This window comes from Marmota monax, unplaced genomic scaffold (genome assembly GCF_021218885.2).
Source record: "Marmota monax isolate L192 unplaced genomic scaffold, Marmota_monax_Labrador192_F-V1.1 WCK01_AAM20220418_F8-fsc00034, whole genome shotgun sequence".
Taxonomy (NCBI): Eukaryota; Metazoa; Chordata; class Mammalia; order Rodentia; family Sciuridae; genus Marmota; species Marmota monax.
In genome coordinates this window covers 4,870,325-4,894,705 of record NW_026693934.1, presented here as the reverse complement: position 1 = coordinate 4,894,705, position 24,381 = coordinate 4,870,325, and the positions used below count along the sequence as shown (strand labels likewise).

Here is a 24,381-nt window from a genome sequence, read left to right as displayed (position 1 = left end):
GAATGTGGGGTTCTAGCATATGTCTAATGAGAATCTCAGAAAGAGAATAGAGAGGGTGGAAGACAAGAAACAAGTTAAAGGGGTAAGGCTTGAGAATTTTTGGGAACTGATTAAAATGAGATGAGTTTCCAGGTAATAATAACCCAATGAGAATGAGCAAAACAATTCCGTGTGTAGGTGTCTGAATGAAATTCCTGAACACCAATGACAAAGAGGAGATATAAAATCTGGAAGTAAAATTTAAAGCATAATAAGAATTACTCATCAGTAAGGTGACACTGATGTTCTGATAGTTGTAGGTACACTCACCCAAACATGCTGAAAAGAATTGTGTTTCATGGTAAGTTCACTATCGTCACTTTGTTACTTTACTTTAGTACCCATCTATTTATTAAAATTGACCACAAGGTAAGAGCTGGCATCTGCTCTTATCTTTTAAATGCAATTAGAATTTGATTTTTTTTTTTATTTCCACTCAATTTTAAAACGAGCAGAAATTATTTTATTCTGGACACAATGGATTTCAGTTCTTCAGAGCAGGTGTTTTCAACCCTGGCTACAACTTAGAATTACTCAGGTGAAGGGGGGGGGGTTTATAAAACACCAGTGCTTGGGCCCTTCTCTAGAGATTTAATATGGTTGTATGCAAAGCAGGAAAAATGAGAGTCCATATTCATCACTTTTTAAAGATATATGAAATAAAATATAACAAACATGATAGTGCCATAGCAGGATTAATTACAGCAAGTGATCACACTCATAGGGTTGGTTGTTAACAAGACACTTTCTCCCCTGAATCAGGGGGCAGAAGGCAGGTATGTGACAGGCATCCCCACAGTGGGCAAAGGGGGATCGTATTCTGGCAGCAGAAGTCTTTCCTGCTCCTACAAATGGAGAGTCACTTTCTTTCTATTTCCTTCACTTTCTGAATTGAGATCAGGAGTCACAGTAATCTCCATTTCTTTGCTCTGGGGGTTCAGTGCATTTTCTAGGACCTCTTCCTGCTCCCATCAGCCACCTATTCTTTAAAGAAGAGGTGATGAACTTCACAGCAAGGCCCAAAACTGTCCACATCAGCTGTCAGTCACCTTTGCATTTGGGGTGGGGTAAGGGCAAGGAAGTAGTTGGAGTGTGTGTTTCACAGTGGGTTCCTAACTTGATACCTCAATATTCCTTGATATAATAATAAGAACTAACACTCCTTAACTTATATCTTGGTGATTGCCTAATAATCTGCTTTTGCCTTTATTCTTGCTAATTTGTGTGTGGAGTTCCTTGGGAAGATGTCTTGAGAAGAGCTGCTTCTATCTCTGACAGTTTTCTTGTACTGCTTTCCCTCTCCAAATTTCTTTACATTTTTTACGCAATTGCTAGCTCTCCTTTTTTTTAAATAGTGATATTACTTTGCATTTTTATATGGATTTATCTTTTAAATTATCTCAATGAGACCATGAGGGATGGAAGATAGGTGGGTGTTATGGACTGTATATTTATGTCCCTGTAAAATTTATTAGGTTGAAGCCCTAACTCCTAATGAGATGGTATAAGAAGATGAAGCCCTTGGGAGGTAACTAAGTTTAGGTGATATCAGGAAGTTGGGGTCCTGTGTAGAAATTAGTGTTGTAAGAAAGGGAAGACTAGGACTTACTCTGTCTACCACGTGAGGATTCTTCCAGAAGATGACTGTATGCAAAGCAGGAAAAAAATGGCCTCATAAGACATTAGACATGCCTGCGTCCTGATCTTGGTCTTCCCAGATCAGGGAAATAAACATTTGAGAAATAAATATCTGTAGTTTAAACCACTTCTTTCTGCAGCAGACTGAGAGGGCTTAAAGTTATCCCTTAGTTATCCTGAACAGCTCCAGTGCAAATGCAGATATTTTTCCAGTTCCACCAAATTAACCAGCATAGGTACAATCCCTGCAAGAGGACACAGTAAAAAGTAGTACAACACCGTGGAGGAAACACTGGACTCAAAGTTTTGAAATGACAATCTGGTATACACTCTCGAATCAACATTTTATGTAACCATGATCACCCATCTCTCCTGGGATTTTTTTTCCTCATGTTTAACGTGAAAAGGCAATTTATTGATATTTGTCAAAATTAAAAACCCATTTAGCTTTTGAGTATACAATCTCTCCCTTGAGAATTTATTTTGTAGATATAACTGCACATGTGTGAATTGATAGATTAATGGTATTATTTATTGAGGTACTTCCCTAATATTGAAAGTATTTAAGTGTGCAAATCAACAGAGAAATAGTTAAATAACCATAGTGCATCCACACAATTGAGTATATGAATCTTTAAAAAAGGAGGGGCTTTACAAATAATGATAAGAAAAATCTGTAGAACATATTATATTAGATTAAAAAAAACCAAGGTGAACAAGAATGCATACAACCATACACCTGCCCCATGACCCAAAAGTGGCATGCCTAGGTCTTCACCTCACACGAGAATCACCTGCAGGTGGCAGAGTACCTCAAGACAACCTACAGGATTTTTAAATATAATCAGACAGCAGAAGATCAACAGAAGTGTGAGGAAATAAGTGGATCAAAAATAACCCTAGAAATCTTAAATATTATCCTTAGAAAAATTAGCAAGGTTACTGTACCTATACAACACACCAAGAAAGATTTTTTTTCTGGAAATTAAAAAAGTCAATGGTCTACCACCTATTATACTAGAGTTAAAAACTAAGCTATTGATTGGAAACTTAACCAAGAAATTCCAATTACCCCAAAGGAAAAAAAAATCAACCAAAAAGACATATGAAATACAAAAAGAAAGTTTAGAAATATAAAGAGTAGGTCCATGAGGCTCAACAGTTGAGTCCAGTGAAGATCCAAGAGACAAAAAATGAATAGAAAAGAGCAAGGAGAAAAGGGAAATAAGAAAAGGAGAGGAAACAATGGTGAAATAAAAAGACCTTAGGCTGAAGAAAAATAAAACCCTTCATACTGAAATCATCATCAAAGATATGTGAGGTAGATGGAAAAAAGACTCCAAACTTAAACATGTTCTGTTAACATCTGTGGAAAGAAAATTTTTAAAAATTTTTAAAGAGAGAAAAAATGAGATAATCAATAAAGGAAGGAAAAAGAGATAAACAGCAGATGCCTCTGAGTGCAAGAGAACCCTGGAACCCAAGGGACAATGAGAAAATAACTCACTGGGGTAAAGACTTTGCACTCAAAATTCCTTATTTAAATTAGTTTTTATGTAGCATTTCCAGTCACAGAAATTTTCATAAAGTTTGTCTCTTCCATGCATTCTCCAAAAGCAAACAACAGAACAAAAAGCTTGTATATTATAAATACATAAAAAAATCATAGCCACAAGAATATCAAGGAATATGATTTAAGGAAAGAAAACTCAAAAAGAAATTAAAAGAGAAACCCCCCCAAAATAAATAAATAAATAAAAGAGAAACCCCCCACTTGGACCTCTGTGCTTGGGGAATTGTTCTTTGATTGGCTAGAGATTAATATCTGAACATTATATTTCTTTCTTTATAAATTCAATAGCATAACTTGGTTCTTTAGCAAATATTAATAAAAGCACAATTCCATTAATGCCTTTTAAGTTTGTTTTAACGCTTGAATTAACCTATGAACTAAACATGGAATACATAATTACAGTCACAGAACAAAACAGCAGATGGAGGGAAGTAGAGGAGATGCAGTCTAAACTAAACTAGTTAGACTGCATAGTTCCTAAATCAGCAAGTCGATAGCTGTTCTCTAAAATTGAAAGAGAAAAAAAAATAAAAAGAGGAAAATGTAATTTAAGATATAATACATAACACAGAAACTTTTACATTTTTTCTTCTGGAGCAAATTAGGGATACAGTATAAGATCACCCAGCTTTTACTTTTTGATCCTTCTATATGATTTGACTCTAAAAAGTATATTAAAGGCTTCTCTTATCAATAAAGGATTACTCAGATAAATTGAAGCAGAACCATATAAGAATATAATACATAGTGCTTGGAAAGAACAAGATATGTGTATAGATAGATATTTTGTGGAAGGCTGTCCCCATAAATGTTAATATAAATAATGAAATTTACAAAATAGTATAACATCATTCCCGTTAAGTAAAAAAAAAAAAAAACAAAAAACAAACAAACAAACAAAAAAAACTCTAGATGTCTGAGTGCCTGTGTATATGTTAATCATATAAAAATATCTGGGAAGAGAAACAGTGTACTGGAAATTTGAATCTTTCAAAATTTTCTTGGAATACATGAGATATGCATTATTACTGTAATGAAAAGGAAGGAGTCCTTAAATATGTATTTCTAAAACTTCTGGACTGTTTTAATGTGTATTATGTAAACATTACTTTAAAAAATAAGTCCTAAACTTTTAAAATTGTAAATGTACTATGTTATATAACATCAGAAAAACTCCATAAGTATATAGACATATAGTGTTATTTTCTTACTTTATTCATTTAAGACTTTGAATGATTTAGTTGGTTATTAAAAGATGAACTTCTTGTGCATGTAGACAAATAGTGCCATATTACTTATTAAATAAACTCTATTTCTTATGGAATGGAAACGCTCTCATTATTATACAGTAACTTCTCACATGTACCTCTATATGTTTGTTGGGTTGATTCTATTCCACTCTTTTGTTTGCTTTTTTTGTGTGTGCAAATACCATTTTTTTATTGCATTAGCTTTAAAGTAAATTCCAATGTCTGATATTCCATGTTCCACCTCATTATTTCTCCTCCTTCATATATTCTTGGGAATTCTTATATTTATTTTTCTATATGAACTTTCAAATCATTCAGCCCATCAGAAAATATGAATCTTTCAAAGTTTTCTTGGAATACATGAGACATGCATTATTACTGTAATAAAAATATTAAAAGAATAAAAAAGCCAGCATGGTTAGATCAACAGAAGTCAATTACCTCCACTGGAAGGACAACCCAAAGCCAGTTTCCTATTGATGGCATGAAGAACAGAAGCTACAAGTGCTTTTCTCAGTGACAGAAAATAAGTATGCTTATAAATCGCCTCCCTGCAACAAAACAAGGGTGCTCATGGCCTGCTGTGCTTACGGACTAGGTCTCATGGCACACTGAATAAGCAAACACTAGCGAAGCTCAGGCACTGCTTAGACAGCCTTGAAGGAGTGGTGAAGAGCAAGATCATTTGGCTAAGAGGGAGGGCTCACTGTCCCATGATGGTTATGTGATAAACACAATTCCCAGTCATATTCTTTTTCACAGACAATAAACTAATATAACTGCAAAATTGATGGCCCAGGCCATTGAGGCATGCAGCTGACAAGAGAAAGCAAAGGCTCTGCCAGTGACAAGCTTGTGGCTCTCAGGAGGAGGTGGAATCCTCTAGGCAGATGGTGGCATGCACCATAGGAGGGCAGGCACTCATACTGTGGCAAGAAAATGCAGCTCAGAACCCTGCTCTCCCAATTTCAAGCTATGGGATTGTGTGCTCTGTGAGCTTCATTCAGCTCCTTTACATATGAAACATGGACAAGAATGCTTTTGAGGAGGATTATGTGGTGATTATCCAATAATGTCTAAAACACCCCAAACAATGCTCAACACATCGCAGGCTCTCAAGCAGTGCTAGATATTAATGACAACCAGAAATGCACAACAGATAGAAATAGTGCAGAGAACATAGGTTTTTTTTTTTTAGAGTGTCTGGAGTTTTTTTTTAATGCAAAATTGAAGGATATCTACTAAACTTTATTAAATCATTTCATATTGTGAAATTAAAAGTTTCCAGGCAGAGAAAGCTGGGCGGAAGGCTGAGAGGTGAACAAGAATTCAGTTAGAAAGGATGTTGTATGCCAGGTCAAGGAACTGTGCTTTTGTTTTGTTTGCAGTTTTAAAAAACAGGGGCAGGGGCATAAAATAATAAGATTCATGTTTTATAAAGACTCTCCTGGTAATAGTACAGAAAATATACTGAAGGTATTTAAAGGTAGGGTTGTGTATTAATATAGCATGCAGGAAGACTATTTTATTTCAAAAGAATCACTATTTTTTTCCTGAGTCACAATGGGAGAGAGATGATGTGTGCAAGGAAAAAAAACTAATAAAAAAAGAGCATGTTTAATACTTGCAGAGGTGACACAAACTATGGGAGTTAAGGAATCCCTTGTTAGGCTCACTCTTGCTCTCTGCTCTCTCCCAGCAAACCTGAGACTGATAAAGGCTTAAACTTCCCCAGGCTGAGTAACCTTGTCAGCAAGTGGATAATGCCTGTAGGTTTGCAGGATTTAGATGCAGCAGGTAGATATGAAAGTGCAGTGTGCTTTGAGTATTCTGTCTTTATTGAATTTGCAGACCTACAATAGCAATGGATGGAGCATGGCTATTTTTGCTTCAAAGTCAGCTGCTGGATTTAGCAGAAAGAGCAGAGGCTGCAGAGACAGCCAGACTGGGGGATGAATTCGAGGTGCAACACGTAGATTAGAGGTAAGTAAATTAATTTCTCCCAGAAAGTTAATCTCATTTGTTAGTGTCTCTTTCATGAAATTCCCATAGTAGTGGAAGTAGACAAAACAAAAATATATGAAAGTTGGGGCTGGGATTGTGGCTCACCAGGACCCTGGTTCAATTCTCAGTACCACATTAAAATAAAGGGATTGTGTTGTGTCCATCTGCAACAAAAAAGATTCATTCTCTCTCTCTCTCTCTCTCTCTCTCTCTCTCTCTCAAAAAAAAAAAAAAAAAATGAAAGTTGGTATATATAGTGAGCAACAGAGTGAGCCAGAGGATGAGAGAGGATCTGAGAATGAAGTTTTATTTAAGATGGTCAAGGAAGGCATCTTTGTTAAGGTCCTATTTGAGGATGCGCTTACAGAAAATAAGTTTTGAGAGAATTCCAGATCTAGCAACCAGCAAGTGCAAAGGACTTGAGGCAGAAGAGTTGGACTTGGGAAAAGGAACAGCAAGTAAGTATGTGTAGTTGGAGTGGCACCAGTTAGTAAAAAATGGCAGAGAAGAGCCCAAGGAAGGGGCACAGGGCAGACCATGTGCAGGCAGCATGGAAACTTACCCAGCAAGCATGGGCTGACATCCAGGCCAGAATCTCCTGGACTAACCAGAAGGATAGGCAGTCACTCAGCAGAGCAGAGGCACCATCTGACTTATTTGAGAATCACTTGGACTACAGTGTTAAGTGCAGACTGCAAGACGCATCGGAAGAGATCATTCTAATCTTTAGGAGATGCTAGAAAGTCCAGTTGAGCATTGAAGGCCTAGTCTAGGCTAACAGGTAGGAATGTTATAGTGTGGTCACATTCTGGATAGATTTAGAAGGTGGTGCTGCCATGATTTAATGGTGAATGGCCAAGGAATGATCTACAGCTAAAAGAATTCTTGCTCATCTTCCAAGAATAAAACAAAGTAGACAAGGTTCCTGTAACTGCTCAAAAATATTAGTTCCTATTATTCCTTCTGTGTTAGTCAGCTTTTTTTCTCATTGGGAACAAAGTCCCCAGCAAGTTAAACTCAGAGAAGAAAAAGTTTATTTGAGGCTCATAGTTTCAGAGGTTTAGTCCATGGCTGACTGACTCCTTTGCTCTGGGCCAGAGGCGAGGGAGAACATCATGGCGGAAGGGCAGTGGCAGGGGAAAATTATCAACTCATGGCAACTGGGGAAAAGCAGAGCAGGGAGGGAGGTGGCCACAGAGAATATGCAACCTACCAGAGCATGCCTCTCTCTAGTGACCCACCTCCCCCCAGCCATGCTCCAGCTGCCCATACCAGCCAGTCAGTCCATTCAAACTAGGATGCACTGATTTGGTTACAGCTCTCACAATGCAATCATTTCACCTCTGAATATTCCTGCACTGACACAGGAGTGTTTTGGGGACATCTCAAATATGCAAACCATAACACCTTCCCTTGAAGTTCTTTGGCTTCAGGAGCTCCAGGCCTCTGCAGCAGCTTGGCCTGTGCAGAACCCGGTCGAGGGTGGCACCAGGGCTTTTTCAGCCCCCTGGATCTTCCACCACTTGTTTTCTAGGTGAACCAAAATGAAAAGATTAAGCACCACATCATTTTATATGTGTCACCAAGGCAGGCAGAGGCAAGAAGAGCTGCTTGAGATAAGGTATTTTCTTTCCTAAAACAAAACTCCGGAGATTCATTGTAGGGTTTCACATTAAAGCAAAGTGAAGCAGCACAAGTAGGCAGGCAAGCAAACTGTGTTTCTCAAAGCTCAAAGCCTTTATCCAAGTAGCTTTAATGAAGCTTTAAAAAGCAACAACCAACAGTGGCAGAAGATTTAGTTCCAGAAGGGAGCAATAAAAAATGAAATTCATTGAAGATTAGAAATATTGGAAAACTAGTGGAAAAAATCATGGTTAAGTGTGCTTATCAGATTACTGGGAATCTGAGGAAAGAATCAACCCATTCGGCTCAAACCCCATCCCTGAAATCTAATTTTCACATTAAACCAACCGATTGGGGAGCAGCCTTGGTTTTGCTAGTATTCTGCTTTTGCAAGATGGATTTATACATAAAATGCTGGACCTTGCCCTTTCCTAGTGTAGGCCACCCACAGGGCCCTCAGGATTTCATTATAGAGAGAAACTAATGTCTACTGTGCCTCTGCCTCCTGTCATCCTCGGTACTCAAGCTTAATTCTCACAGTACCCTGTAGGTTGAGTGTTACTTTTTCCACTCATCAAAGGTGGTACTGGAGACTAAGTGAAGCTGTCACATCATGAAGCTGGGATGTGACTGTGTAGAGCCCAAGGCTTCTCCTCTCTGGCCATAGCTGTCCTTCCTCCCAGAACTATCACTGACTGGTATTTTACATGCTCTGAACCCTGATTATTTCACCATTATGCTTAAACCATCCATTTCATGATTTTTTTTAACACTTTCATTAGGAACAGTTTAGGCAAACATAACATCTTGTCAACTTCAGGGAGAGTGGCCTCCACTTAGCCTGACTCTACTCCCCACTGATCCTTGTCACATCCTCAGAATCTGCAGTGTGGGATGAGGACACAAGAAGCAATGAAGTAAAGTCAGATCTAACTTCAGGGCACCAGTGCTGTCAAAGGGATGATTTTGTGTGCCTGTGTGTGTATGTGTGTGTCCATGTTTGCAAAGGTCATAGGGGAGCCTATATCCCTCTGTGGGGCAGGGCTCAACGGATCATTCATTGTTGACTACTGGATCCTTCTCCCTTCATCCTAACCATTTCACCCCTTGAATTAGTCATTATCATTTCTATCTTTAAGAAAAGCAGAGGCTCATGGGGTGGTAGGGACACTGACTAACTCATGGTCATTTAGCACTGCTTCAGTGCTGAAGTGATTCAGTGAAATGGTGAAACACACCAGTCACAATTATGTGTGTGACTTGTGTGTGTTTTCTTGTCTGAGTTGGTCTATTAGTCACTCAAGAGGAATGTCATTATTAATTAATTAATTAGCTAATTAATTAAACGAGAGCAATGGAGTGCCTATTATGCAGCAGGCATCATGTGACCTGCTCTTTGAAAGCAGCCTTCAAAAACAGCATCACACACAGTTGGCAATCCATCTGCAAATGGAAGAGACCCGACCAGTGGCAGCCGCTGCTGAGGCTGAGCTGTCCCTTTTTCTCCTTCTTCACAATTATGGATGACTCATTATTTTCTGTGTTAACAAATGAGAGCTGTGAGAAAGACAAGCTAAGACGCAATATGATTAAAGTACATTTAATATTCTCTTGAAAAACAGTGTGAAATGTAAGGATGAATTATGTCTGCTCCATAGCAAAAGAGTTGAGAGGCCTGTTGATTAGGAGAATATTTCATCCTACTATTTTAAACCTCTGCAAGTTTTCAAATGCACAGTTATTGAGGTAACTTGCTACAAATATTTACAAAGTAGCTGATGTTTAAATTTTTCATCTGATACTTTGGTGTTGAAGGGACACTGAGCCAGCATCCCAAAATAGATAAGATAAACTCAAATATTTACCTATCCTCTGAACCCGATTTTTCTTTATGTTGCATTTCACTCATGTTTATCCCAATCTGGGATAGATGTAAGCTCCTTGGGGTAGGATGGAGAAAGGAGATGAATCTGCAGAGTTTAATTTCTTACTTGATACAGGGTTCTGATTCAATAATGATTATTGAGCTGAATTCAATCATTAATAGTTACTAAGGTCATGACTTTTAGGTAAAGTTCATAAAAACTTTTTTTCAGAGGTAGCTTTAATTCAAGATTGGGCAAAAGAATATTATAGGATACATTATATAATACCTGGCACTGTAGAGAAAATGTTTTTATACTCTTGAATTAATCCCATACTTGTCTCATCATATATGTATATAGTTGTTTTTCATATTTCAAAGTGATCGTCTAACAATGAATTGTATTTCCCAGCTTCAATGATCAGTGGCTTTTCTCTGACAGCCTCTCTATGCTATTTTATTCTCTTGCATAAAAAACTCATTTACTGTGTGTAAAGAGTTTTCAAATGTGCAGTAAGAAGTATTTCCATTCTTCCAGGATGCCTGCTTCTAGTATTTATTGTCATTCACATTATCTCCATTTATATTCTTGTTTCAGGATGTATGAATTTGTTTCATCTCAGCTGCAATTTCCTGACAATATCTTGATATTCTAGGCGTCTGCATATTGACTTTATCTCTTCAGCAGCATAATACCTACCAAAGTATGGCCGACTTAAAGTTTAATTAACATAATGTTGATTTATTTCCTCAGAGATTATTAACCAAGATGTAGAAACTGTGTTACAAAATTGGACCATTACTATACTACTGTAATTTCCTTAGGATTTCTAGAGATTAAAAATATTCAATCTACAGTGAATTAAATTGCTTTATTTGTATCCTTTTCAAGAAGTCAGAGAAGAAAAAACACATACATCTCTTCCATAGCACCAAAGACCAACTTTTACTGGGTAAGTCACAGATTCATATGTATCTTTTAATAGCCATTTTTAGAGCATTTTTAAGTTTACAGCAAAATTAAGCAGCAAGTACAGAGATTTCCTACAGGCAATGAACAGATGAAGAACCAATGGAAACGTGTTCAAAAATTCCTGTGTTAGCTAACAGGCTTCTGGGTGTATTGCTGTGGTCTACAGAGAAGGCTGGAGAAGGTGCAAGGAGACACTGTATCAGCTACTACAGCCTTAGAACAAAATCTGTCCTTTTAAAACAAAATTGGGTCTGGACTTCAAAACTGTTCCTATGCAGCTTATTTTACTTTTGTTTAATTAAGTAAACAAGAGGGTTTTTTTTTTTTTTTCCTGGGTAGGGTGTAGTAGATTTCCTATATATCCCCTAGCCCTGCATGTGCATAATCTTTTCCATTATCAATGTCCCCCACCAGACTGGTACATTTGTAACAATCAATAAATCTACACTGACATATGACCACCCAAAGCCATAGTTTACATTAATTTTCACCATTATACATTTTCTGGGTTTTGGACAAATGTTTAGTGCCATGTACTCATCTTTGTGGTATTGTACAGAATCGTTTCACGGCCCTAAAAATCCTCTATGATCTACCTGTTCATTAATGCCTCCCTTCCAACTCCTGGAAACCACTGATCTTTAAACCTGCTTTTCACAGAATATCATATAGGAGGGATCATACAGTAGAGAGCCTTTTCAGAATGGCTTTTTTGTCAGTCATGTGCATTTAAGTCTATTCCATGTCTTTTCATAGCTTGATAGCTCATTGGTTTTAGCACTGAATAATAAACTCTCCAATGTCTTGACATACCACAGTTTATCCTATTAAAAGACATCTTAGTTTGTCCTACTAAAGGACATCTTAGTTTCTTCTAAATTTTTGGTAATTATGCATAAAGCTACTGCAAGCTTCCATGTGCAGGTTTTTATATGGACCAAGATTAATGTGTGTGGACATTTTCAACTTGTTTGCGTACATACCAAGAAATTCAATGTCCAAACTGTTCAAAGTGGTTGTAGCATTTGTATTCCCACCAGCAATGAATCAGAGGTCCTAATGCTCTACATATTTACCAGCATATAGTGCTATCAGCATTTGAGATCTTCATCACTCTAGCAGATGTGTAGTAGTGCTCCATTATTGTATTAATTTGCACTTCTTTAAGGATATCTTTTTCATGTTTACTTGTCATGTATAAAACTTCTTTGGTGAAGTGTCTGTTCAAGTCTTTTGTTCATTTTTAAAAACAGGTTGTTTACTTACTATAGAACTTTATAAACTCTTATATATTTCAGGTAATATTTGCTTCTTCTGTAAATATGTTCTGCCAATTTGTGGTTTGTCTTTTCATTTTAAACTTAATGAGTTTTGTTTTCATATTCTTTAACACAAATAATTTCTATCCCCCTTTTACTCCTATTTTTGAGTATCCTGCTACAGTTTCTGGAAAACAGAAGCAGATATTCCCACATGAGGTCAAATGAGTGAAAATATAAAGTAGTGGGAGGCTCAAGGCTCTAGAGTCAGGCTACCTAGGCTCCAATCTTGGCTCTCACATATCCTCTTAATATTTCTGCTATGGGCTGCACTGTGTTTCCCCAAAATTCATACACTGAAGCCTTAATACTTCATGTAACTGTTTAAACATAGGGCCTTTACAAAGGTAACTGGTTAAATGAGGTCATAAAGGTGGGGCCTCATGCAACAGTAGTGAGGTCTTATGAGAAGAGACACCAATAAGCTCTCACATTCTCTTTCCATGAGTGCACAGAGGAACGGCCACATGAAGACAGAGGAGAAGCATTCATCTGCAAACCAGGGAGAGGGCCATGGCCAGACACCAGCACCACTAACATCTCGATCTTGGATGCCTAGCATCCTTAACTGTGAGAAAATAAAGTCCTGTTGTCTAAGCCATCTAGTCTGTGGTACTTTATTATGACAACGCTAGAAGACTAACACAACCTCTACAACTGAGTATTTTATCTTTGGAATATAAAAATAACACATATCTTGTAAGGACAATTTGGATTTAAAAGAATGAAATTTAAATGATTGAGCATAGTATCTGACATGGAAATCTAAACAAATATTAACTAAGTTTTTAAATAAGAGGGTTCTTAATCTACTGGCAGTCAAAAAGAAAGCTTTTACTGGAAAATTTCTTTCTTAGGGTATAAGTAATGCTTATAAGTACAGAATATAAATTTAAAAATCATATGAAAATAATGCTAGAACAACATTCTGTTATAAAAATGTTTGCCATTATCAAGACATCAATCAAAAAAAAGCAAAAAAATTATAAATTAAAAATGGGAAAACCAGTTAAAATTCCAGATGTGGCTTTACACAACATTTTGCTTACTTCTGTTTTAATTTTTTAGTATAAATGTTGTGAATTATGCAGACAAAATCAAAGTTTTGCTAAGGGCTTACAATACTTCCCAGCATACCACTTTCTTATACCTTACTGACATTCTCTTATAAATCAAATTAATTTTTTTAGTGTTAAATAAATCTGGACTTTGCTTCTGTTTCTTTCTGTACATATTAGCTGAATTACTAGACAATATTATCTTCTGGAGAAAGACATAGGTCACGATGCACGTCTTCAGTCTTTTCCAATGTATTCAGAATTCTCCTATGCATTGCCCGAGATTTCATTAGAGAACAAGTTACACTTGTTATTCTTAAAAAGAAAAATGTATTTCCTCCTTTAAAAAATGAGACTGACATTGAATTCTGCTTACAATTCAATTTTTTTGCTAGATATGTATAGAGATCTAATATCTAAAAAATTTATTATAGTTTTTCTTTTTTTAGTATATTACAGTTATACATAATATTGGGGCTTATTTTAACTTGATTATACAAGCACGGAATATAATACATTTGTTCTCATTCGGTCTCCAGTACTACTGGCTTTTTAAGAGTAGGAACAACTTTATTTTTCTTTGCCTTACATGGGATATGCTTTGCATGCTTATAGTAGGAGGCTGTGAAATATTTGTTGAAAAAAATTAATGAATATGGGTTCAGTAATGCTCTGTTTTTGCTGGGGAACAAATCACTGAAAATAACATGACTGGATTGGGGAAAAGGTTTGCTTAAATTGAAGTAGTGCACTTTTACTGAGCACCTGCTCTTGCCAGCTCTAATGTAGGAGCTGACGATGCCATGACAGTCAAGGAAACCCAAATGTATAAATAGAGCTTCTACAGAAGAACACTGTGACAACTCACAACTAATCTATAGTCTCCCCAGGGCTTTGAAAACTGAAGGTAAGAATTAACACTGATGAAAATATTGGCTAAAGATGCTAATCACTGTCTATACTTGGTGAGTGGAGTTGAGTTTCTAAGTCCTCTAGTAAACACAAGGCTGAGCCTTAAGTCCATGGGTAACAAACATTAGAGATTCCAGTAAATTGGTAGACAGACTTGCTAAAAAGGGAAGTCAACTCACAGAGAGAACTAAAGGGTTCCAAAGTTGGGATTGAAGATCAGGACTGTGCATCAGCATTTTTGTATACAGCAACTAGGGCCATTAGACCATCAGTTTCACAGTTCCTGATAGTCACTTTTGAAATTACACATTTTTGTCCATGTGTTATCATTGTTTCTAGTTGATTTCTTCATTATTCACCAATTATACAATACCTCAACCTGTGACCCACATATATGTACCTTTGCCCAAATCTGAAAATGATTTCTGTAGGCTTCTATGAATGGGCAGGTATGAATGGATAGATCAAGAGGGGAAAAGAAAAAAAATGCGTCTAATGTGGTAGTATAGGTTACAGAACTGGCTTATTGCTCTCAGTCACCTGTTTATATCCAGGAAGTTTGGTCAATGCTGCACTGAGGAATTTGCTGATCTGATTACACTTTATCAGAAGCTGAGAAAACAAAAATGTTTTTAGAATACTGTAAAAAAAATCTGGTCCATGATAAGTCAGGGAAGAGCAGGAGACTGGGAAGCTCCTCTGGTGACCTGTTATACCTCCAGCCCTGCAAGAAGGTGTACTACGCACTTACTTTGAAAAGCCACCTGCACAGTTAGGTAAAGAAAAAGAGTAGAAACATCAATGTGTTAACCTGTGAATGGGAGGATTCTTTTCAGATGATTTATGAAATTCTGCAAAGATCAGACTTGAGGCCAGGAACTTTTTAGGTGAGATTTTAGTCTCTCTTGAGTATGCCGTCCCAATCTTCCCTTTCGAGGACTCAAAGCTTTGCTCCGTGTTCCTGTTCTCTTGATGAGTCAATTTGACTCATATTGGACCCTTCTGACTTCTCTTTCTGAGCCCTGAGTCCTCTCAGTGTTTCCTCCTGCTGATACTGATCTAGTCTCTGGTCTAGACCTCTTCTTATTCACCATCCTAATAATTGTCTCTTTGTAATTTAAGAACATGGCTCTTCCTGCTTCCCCTGCTCATCCTTAGATGTTCCACTCTTAGAAGTTTGTTAACTGCTCTTGATTAGGTATGTTATGGCAATTTGACTCAAAAGAAAAATTCTGAGACAAATCATAAACATTTGGTAATATAGAATACACTTTTAAGCAATTTAATGCCTTTCTCTCTTTTCAGGTACCATCTGTGACTTCTTGCTCTTAAATCTTCTCTTATCCTACTTGAAATACCCAAATCTTTCAAATGCCTAACATTACCTTGTGGTTTTCTTTCCTCTCCTTTTGTTTTTGGTGATGGAGAGAACGCTTGAAAAAAGTGAACTTTTAGAAGTAACTTGTGTTGTATATTCTTATCAAATTATCTATATCTATAGGGATTATAATGAAAAATTCTGAAAGAGAAATCCCATAAAGATTTTTTCCCTTAATTAAAAAGTTTCTATTTGATGCTTCAATATGAATGTTCCAGTGATAAATGTCTTCAAAGAAATCAGTGTAGCTGGGCGCAGTGGCGCAAGCCTATAATCTCAGCAGCTTGGGAGGTTGAGGCAGGAGGGTTTCGAGTTCAAAGTCAGCCTGAGCAAAAGTGAGGCACTAAGCAACTCAGGGAGACCCTATCTCTAAATAAAATATAAAAAAGGGCTGGGGATGTGGCTCAGTGGTTGAGTGTCCCTGAGTTCAACCCTTGGTATCAAAAGAAAAAAGAAAAGAAAAAAAAAAGAAAGCAGGGGTTGAATTTCATTTCTATACGAACTTAGAGGAAAAAACATTAATCAAATTTTTTCAGGCCATCCAAAATTAAGGAGGGACAGCTAATATGTTAAGTTACAGAATTAAGAATGAAAGTTTTCAAAAGGCAAAGAGGAAAATTTGAAAATAATGGAAAGAAATGTTAAGTTCTGCATTTAAACTTAAAAAAAAATTCCTGCAGAAATTGACATTTCATATGAAAAAAAAAATCTGAATGTTTAATTATCCCCTATTTGTGATTAACAAGAGGGTGTATCTAAGAAAGTTTTCACAATGTTTGGCTACATTTTAAGTACAGACTATACACAGCCTGTATCCATTCCATTCAGCTCACACCTCAATATTAATGCTTGATTCTTAAAGGAGCATTGAGAAATGACTCACCTCTAGAAGACAGTTTCCTAGAAGTGTCCTGAAAACAAAGTCAGAAACAGTGAAGAGATTTGCTGGTATACGTTGGGAAAAGAGAAGACTTAGGAAAACTTCAAACATTATTTATAAATATCAAAAGAAATGCAAGTGAAAGAAGAATGAAACATTCTGGGTAGTTATAAAGGGGTAGTGTAGAATGAATAGAAGTTACTGAGGAGAAAAATTCAGATTAGTATTCAATTTAATAAAAGTTTAAATATCTCTTATGTTCTGAGTACTGGCAATACTAAGCTAAACAGGGCTCTGTTGTCCAGGTTGGGATTCAGGGGAAGAGGCAATGAGGTTAAGTGAACTGTTCAGCGTGATAGGTGGTAGAGAGGAAGAACTAGCCAAGTCAGGGAACACTTCAGGGAAAAGGGTGTGCTGGAGAGGAATCTTTAGCAAATGCAAACTTACTCATAGAAGGATGAAATCTACAACATGGGAGGTGAGCTGAGGTGTGGCAGTGCTAATTATAAAGGTGACAGCAATAAGCCAGAGGAAGATGACGGTAGGGGCAGGAAATTTGGAAGAGGCAGAATGAATGAGACTTGCTGGCTAATAGGATGTTGTAAAGGGAATAAACCCAGAACGATTCCTGAGATTTGTGCTTGGGTGTGAATGATGATTAACAAAAAGCCAATGTGCTGGCGAGGTGTGTGCAGGGATAAGAGGAGACAGGAGAGTTCAGTGCTGGGTAAACTGAGTTCTCAGAGACATCTTGACAAAGATGTAGAATGAAGAGATGGAAATCAGAAAAATGGCCAATGACAGAGACGTAGATTTAGGGGTCAATGACTTATAAGTGGTAAAGTCTTGGTCTGGGATGTGGCAGAGGAGGTATAGCCAAGCAGGAAGAAAGGCAAGAATAAAACCATGATAAAGGCAATAGTGTGAAGCCAGGTAGAAGGTGATTTCTATGAGGTCATAAGAATAGACATGGTGTTGCTCTGGAAAGTCCACGGAAAAGACCTTTGAATTCGGAGCCATTGGTTTGTTGACTATGAGGCCTTTGACACCTATGTCTCTGTGGCTAAGAAGAGAGCTGGAGGTTGGGAATGGCTTTTATAGTTGGGATACCTTCATGGTATTGCCTCTCACTTTCCAGTGTCTCCAAACCCCACGTATTTTAGTATGTATTTTGAAGTATCCATCTCTGGAATGTCTCTACCTCTCTGGGACATTCTCTCCCACATCAAGAGCAATGTTTGGATTAGTTCGAATAGGATGCTCCCTCCAGTCCTTTAAACTTCTGGCATCCTCATCAGTAGTATGCAGAGAATACAAGATTTTCAGGCAAGTAAAAATTGGAGAGCTTCTCTGAATCATTATATAGCAAAACATTGTCTGAAAGACATGGCCATTCCAATTTATGGTTAATAACTCAATGATTAACACAAAAGAATTATTCTATGGCCTTGCTAAAACAGATCATCTTCATTTTCATATGCAGATAAAGTCCAGTGTAGTAGAAAGAAGGCAGAGTTTGGATGAGTATTTGGGTTGCTAATCTAACTTTATTCATTTCTAAAGCTTCATCGACAAAATAGGAATGATATGTAGCTCAGGGGGCTGTTCTGGTAATTAAAAAATACTTGGAATAATACATGACACTTATGGACTCACCCTCAAATGGTCATTAATATTTTAAATTGTATTTTGGAAAACATTTTTTCATCTCTCCTCATTGTGTGCAAAAATCTTTACCTAGCCTTTAGAAATATACCTATTACATCAGTCCACAAGGATAAAAGAATCTAAAGAAAAAAGAAAAAATTGTTACTACTCAAAGGATTTTCATGGCACTGATAAATGGGTTTTTGTCCAATACAGATTTCCTTGATCACTTCAATGCTCATTATAGAAGCACCTCTGTTCTATTCTCTTTTGCAGTTTTGTTCCTACAACAAAGGAAATCAAAGCATCTAAGTTCAATGCAATACAGTGCAACTCTGAGGTAACTGCACTGAAACAAAGAGGCAGAACCAAGGGGACTGTCTGCAGTTGCTCCCCTTGCTCAGCCTGGTTAGTGCTGTTATCACTCAGGCCACGTGTGCTGCAGCATCAAAGGGTGAAGAATCCAGTGAATTGGAACATTGTCTCTCATCAGCTTCTTTGCAGATGGACAGACCTATAACACCACCCTCAGAGACCTTGTCTGGTTTTGACTCACACAGACTCAATAGACAGTACAATGGAAGTCGGCAAGCCCTGAAAGATAGGTTGGCTCCAATAATGCATGAACTCCTGGGAAACAACCTATTGTTTTAAGAAAGGAACCTCTTAAAGCAATGGGTTAAATTCTACAATGGATGTAGGAAGAGTGAATCAGTTTGCATATGATTGTTTCTATAGTCAAATTTTTATTTTCTGAAAGGCAGGAAACTACAAAGCATTCTATCAATAATAAAAATAAAATAACAGCAATAATGACTTCTACCACCACCACCACTACAATACTAATAGTAATGTTTAATCCAACAATCAATCACTAAATTCCACATGAGATTACGATACAAGAAAGCACTCGATGGAGAAAGAGGGCTACAGGCCAAGTGTACATGCAACTATTAGACACATGTAAATAAGCAGGGTATTTGACATCAAAAGTATACACACAGGTGCACATATGCACGGAAAAGGGAGAGTTACTGGCTGGGATGACCAGGAGAGGCTTCATGTGGGAAGTGGCAATGGAAAGCAGGGAGGGACTCTCATGGAAACAATATAGGATAAGCTAACATATGGAAGGCACAAAAAATGAGAAAGACAATGGCCGAGGGAGATAATGGTAAGTAGGCCCATGTGCCTGCCACACAAGGTCTCTACAGTGGGACAAGGCCAGAGCAACATGGTGGGAGCTTACAGAGGGACCTGGGGCCCCTTTTGAGGAGGTGTGACTTTCCTCAGCAGTACAGATGTAGAATCAATGGGAAGCCATCTGCTCAAGTAGGGAAGTGACAAAGGAACAAAGCAGTGATGCAAGATTAACAGAGGAGCAGTGAATCTGCCCCAAGTCCCTTTTTCAGAATGAGACAGGATCTGTAATGCATGTACAAAGAAACCAAAAGTAGTCACAGCAAACAGAAAAATAGTGGCATAGCACAGAATGAATTTTTAAAATGCAAAGAGGGGAGAAAAAAGGCAGGGAGAAGAGCAGAAGACAAGTGGGAAGCTATAGTTGTTGACCCTGGAATTATTTGGATATGGACTTTTGGGTGGCTTCTAGAATAGCCATGTTAATTTCCCCCAAATCTATTCATCTCTGCTCACAATATCCCAGTGGTTCATGTAGGCACAATGGTATTCTCTCTATAATCCCCAGGAAAAAAAGCAAGCTGAATAGCCATACTGGGCTTGAGTTCAGGCTGAGGTCTTCACGTGAAGGTCTAGAGTACTCTGATGATCTGGCCTTCTAGAGGCCGTAACTGAAATGATGGAGGATAAAAGGGCAAAATGAGAGAGTTAGTCATGGGTCTTGGTTATCTTAGGAAGAGAGGGTCCTAGAACTTCATCAGTTTTTAAAAAATATCTGTCCTTTGAGGGGAAAAAAATAAAATAACAGCATGAGGTAAAAGTATTAGTTTTTCAACTTTTTGGCTGGAGGTATTCTGGAACAGAGCTGTTTATTCTGTTTCATCTCTTAATTGACATGCCACACAGGTGTCTAACTGTTCCTGAACTTTGCTTATTTGCTTATGTTCCTTTTCAGAAGATTATCAAAATGTGATGAGGGGTTCTAGTCATCCTGAAATGAATCAGCTAATTAAATTAATTTTATCTCGGTATGTTGCTTAGTCCAATTAAGTAACTAAGGCAATCACATCAGAATAAATCAACCATATTGTTACATAATTCTTTTTAATAAACAGAGTTATAATTATATGAAGGCAATTCTGAGGATACCATATGCTACAAAGCAGGGAACCTAATTTATTTCATTGATTTGGAGAGACAAACTCATTCATGTGTGATAACTTTTATCATCCAAAATTTTAATTCTTATTGCATTATAAAGTTTAACGTCTCTTGCTTGCTTTATAGATCATCGTAAGAATTGGATTGCTATGGGCCTTGAGGGAGATAGGGAGAGTGTGTTTTAGATCTGAAACAATGTGCATGAATCCATGCTGTAAATTCTGCTAAAGCAATGTTGGATTGCTCTGTACTTTTGAAGATCCATTTTAAGTAGAAATGTGAGTGAGAAGTAGAATGTGAGTCCATGAGAAAATGCACCTTGGAATGGTGCTTTAAAGTGGGAGGACCATGTTGGGACAATCCCCTCACTTCCCACTTCCCCCTCCATACTTTCCTGGCAAATAATAGGTGTTATAGCAACTCCTGGTGAAAATGACTTATTTTAAAATACAACAGAATAAAAATTTCACTTAACAGATCTGAGAAAGGGAATGAAAATACCTTTGTTTGAAGACTTGGTCTCATTCTTTTCAGCTTTGTTATGGATGCAATGAATAAAGTCTGTGGAGGCAATCAGTCCATAGTAGGATGATGTTCAGAGGCAGTTATTACCTCTGGCCAAGCCAGTGCTGGCAGAGATGTGGACATTACTGGCTCCAGAGACTGAGCGTCTACACAGCCTCACACATAATCATTCATTCAGCCACTCAGAGGAATTTAGGCCAAAGTCTTTGAGAGATACCTTAGCTAACTTTGTCTTTGAAGTGATTTCACAGAATGCTGGAGAAAGAGAAATTCATCCTCTACTTTTCTTCCTTTGTATTTGTCATGAAGGAGATTCTGAAATTGTTTGACCCTAAAATCTCTGATTTCAGGACAAGACTTACAGATTTTTCAACTGGGAATGGCAACTCTTTGTCATTTAACTAATTTTTCTGTTTGCAGAAATAGTAGCACTCATAAGTCCTAAAATAACCTAGAGAAAAATGTTCTAATTTATCTAAGAAAAAATCCCAGACTAAAACAGAAAAAGTAACAAAAAATTGACATGAAAGCAAGGCACCTCATAGACTATGTACTTTGTATAGTAGTTTAATCTATTTGTATCCTGAGTTACTGCTAGAAATAATGGGTTATCCCCTATATTTTCTCCCATTTCCTTCTTGTCCTTACACAATTAACTAGATGAATAACAGACCGTAGTAGAGGATCCCCAAAACAGAGAAAGACCTGGATGGCATTTGGTTTAGGTATCACTGAAGAATGTTACCATGGTAAAATGTACTCTTGCTAATTCATGGTTACACCTTCCACAAGATGAAGCTACACCATGCAAGAAGAAAAGAAACGACATGTACCAGGAAGCATTTCCTTGAAGTCAGGGTAATCTGGGCAGTTAGACAGAAAGTAATGTCCATCAACTGGTGAATGGGTAAATACAATGTGGTATTTCCTTACAGTAAAATGCTGTACAGTTATAAAAAGGAATGAAGTAGTGCCAAACACTATTACAGTAGGATAAACCTTGAACATGCTATGTAAGAAGCTAGTCAATAGCAACCTATATTGCATTTATATGGAACGTCCACAATAGGGAAATCCATAGAGAAGTTAACTCAGGGGTTGCCTAGGCTGGAGAAAGAATGGGTGGCAGATGGTGAGTGACTGCTCAATGAGTATGGAATTTCTTTTGGGGGTGGTGAAAAGGTTTTAAAATTAGACAGCAGCGAGGCTTCATAACTATTTAAATATACTAAAATAGAATTATGCACTTTGAAAGAGTGAATTTTATGGTCTGTGAATCATATCTCAATGAAACTGTTATAAAAATGACTGAAGCTATCCTGTTATTTTAATCTATTTTTTACTTTGTCTTTAAGTGCCCTTATCTTAATCTCTTTTTTTACCTTGTCTTCAAGTGTCCTTATCTTTATGAAGATTATTAGTAGAGAAGTCACTCTAATATAATAAAAATTTGCTTCTAGTATGTATAATGTTATGGATTTGTTTGTATTACAATTTACTTTTCTTAAGAATATTGTCTCCACAAATAAGTGACCGGTTTTCCCTCTAACTGGTATAGATGATCCCTGAATTGATTACTGATTTCACAATGGATCTCCTTTAGGTTAAAAAAAGAAATGAACAAAAATGAGAAGGAAAAGGACCAAAAAGAGGGAGAGCGAAGAGTAATTAATTGTTCTCTTTAGTGTTAGCTCTATTTCACATTATGTGTTAGAGGCTTGTAAAATAAACTGGCTGTTCCACTAGTACTCAAAATCATCTCTTAGTCTCTTCTTTGATTAGCTCCACGATCTGGCACTGGATGGGTGTCCAGCTGATCCTCACCTCCTTGTACTTGCTATTCCTTTAATCTGCACTCCTGGTTTAATCTTCCCCAGGTCTCCCTCCTTCAGGTGCCCCAGTCCTCCCTCCTTCTCTTGAGCCTCTCTTTCCATATGACCTGATTGATCATGCTTCCTAGTCCCTCTCTTGCCTCTGGTTGTTAAGGTCTGGTTTCTTCTACTGTGTGGGGTATTTGTTTTTCTAGGCTCCAGCTCCCCCATGTGAGGACCAATAAGATAGGTTCACTTCTTCCCTGCTGGGGCACCTGGTCTCTGTGTAGACTGCTGCTTCCAGAAGACTCTTCCCAAATATATCCATGCCCACATGCCAAGAAGAGTGAAATGGTGGTGTGTACCAGGAGAGTCGAGGATTCTTAGCCAGGCAGCCTTATGGGTATAAGTGCAGAAACATGTGCCCAGCTGTCAGCTTTCCGTGTGTGGCTGGCAAAGCTACAGAAATAGCTACCGCTGCGGCAGTGACAAAAACAGCAGCCTGATTCCCACCACGCCTATAGTCCTGCCACCCCAAAGACTAACAGAGAAGCTGCTCAGGCTTCCCCTGTTGCCTTGTTAACTAGGAAAACTAAATGAATAATGATTCTAGTTTTAGGCTAAAAAAGGAAAAGTGAAGAGTTATTCCCTGAAACAGAACCAGTTAGGTCATAGGGTTTGCTCCATATACTAAAAAATTTGCTTTACAACATGGTTGTGCCAGCAGGGCGTAACAATGTCAATTGGCCTAACTTCCCTCCAACATATAAATGGATAAGAATTTTTTTCTTCTTTTTCTGCTAGCAATTATTACTGAAGTTAAGCATGCTTTTGTGTGTGCATTAGCCAATGAAGTTTCCATTTTCATGCATTGTCTGTGAACATCCTTTGCCTTTTTTTTAATGAGTACTTTGCATTTTTTCCTTCCTTTGGAAAAGAAATTGAAATATGAAGGGAGAGGGAAAGAGAACAGCAGGAAAGTAATTATAACTATAATGTTTAATTTATTAAATGTGATGTGTTTGGGAGACGATCTTTGCTAGCTACTCTTCTGACTGAGGATTAATATCTAGTATAAGAAACTCAAAAAATTTAGCACCAAACCCTGAAATAACCCAATTGACAAATGGCCAAATTAACTAAATAGATACTTCTCAAAAGAAGAAATACAAGTGCCTCCAAAATATATGAAAAAATGTTCAACTTCTTTAGCAGTTAGGGAAACACAAGTCAAAACTACTCTAAGATTTCATCTCACTCCAGTCAGAATAGGAGCTATCAAGAATACAAACACTGATAAATACTAGACAGGATGTGGGGAGAAAGGAACACTTTTACACTATTGGTGGAATTGTAAATTAGTACAATCAGTATGGAAATCAGTATGGAGGTTTTTCAAAAGACTAAGCCTGAGGCCAGGCACTGTGGTGTACACCTGCAATCCCAGAGACTTGGGAGGCTGAGGAATTGTTAGTTGTAAATTGGAGGATTGTAAATTGAAGACAAGTCTCTAAGCAATTTAGTGAGACCCTGTCTCAAATTAAAAAATAAAAATGGCCAGGGATGTGGCTCAGTGATTAAGTGCT

At 37.4% G+C, this 24,381-nt stretch overlaps 1 protein-coding gene and 1 long non-coding RNA gene across 2 annotated transcripts in view; one reads left to right on the top strand and one right to left on the bottom strand.

Annotated features, from left to right (window-relative positions):
- Nucleotides 1-12,880, top strand: part of LOC124106189 (uncharacterized) — a 33,463-nt gene extending 20,583 nt beyond the window's left edge. Inside the window, exons 2-3 of the long non-coding RNA XR_006856013.2 lie at nucleotides 6,352-6,483; nucleotides 10,884-12,880. This is a non-coding gene — a long non-coding RNA (uncharacterized LOC124106189). The remainder of the gene's footprint in view (nucleotides 1-6,351; nucleotides 6,484-10,883) is intronic.
- Nxph2 (neurexophilin 2) overlaps nucleotides 1-24,381 on the bottom strand; it is a 108,161-nt gene that overhangs the window by 47,707 nt on the left and 36,073 nt on the right. The window lies entirely within an intron of this gene.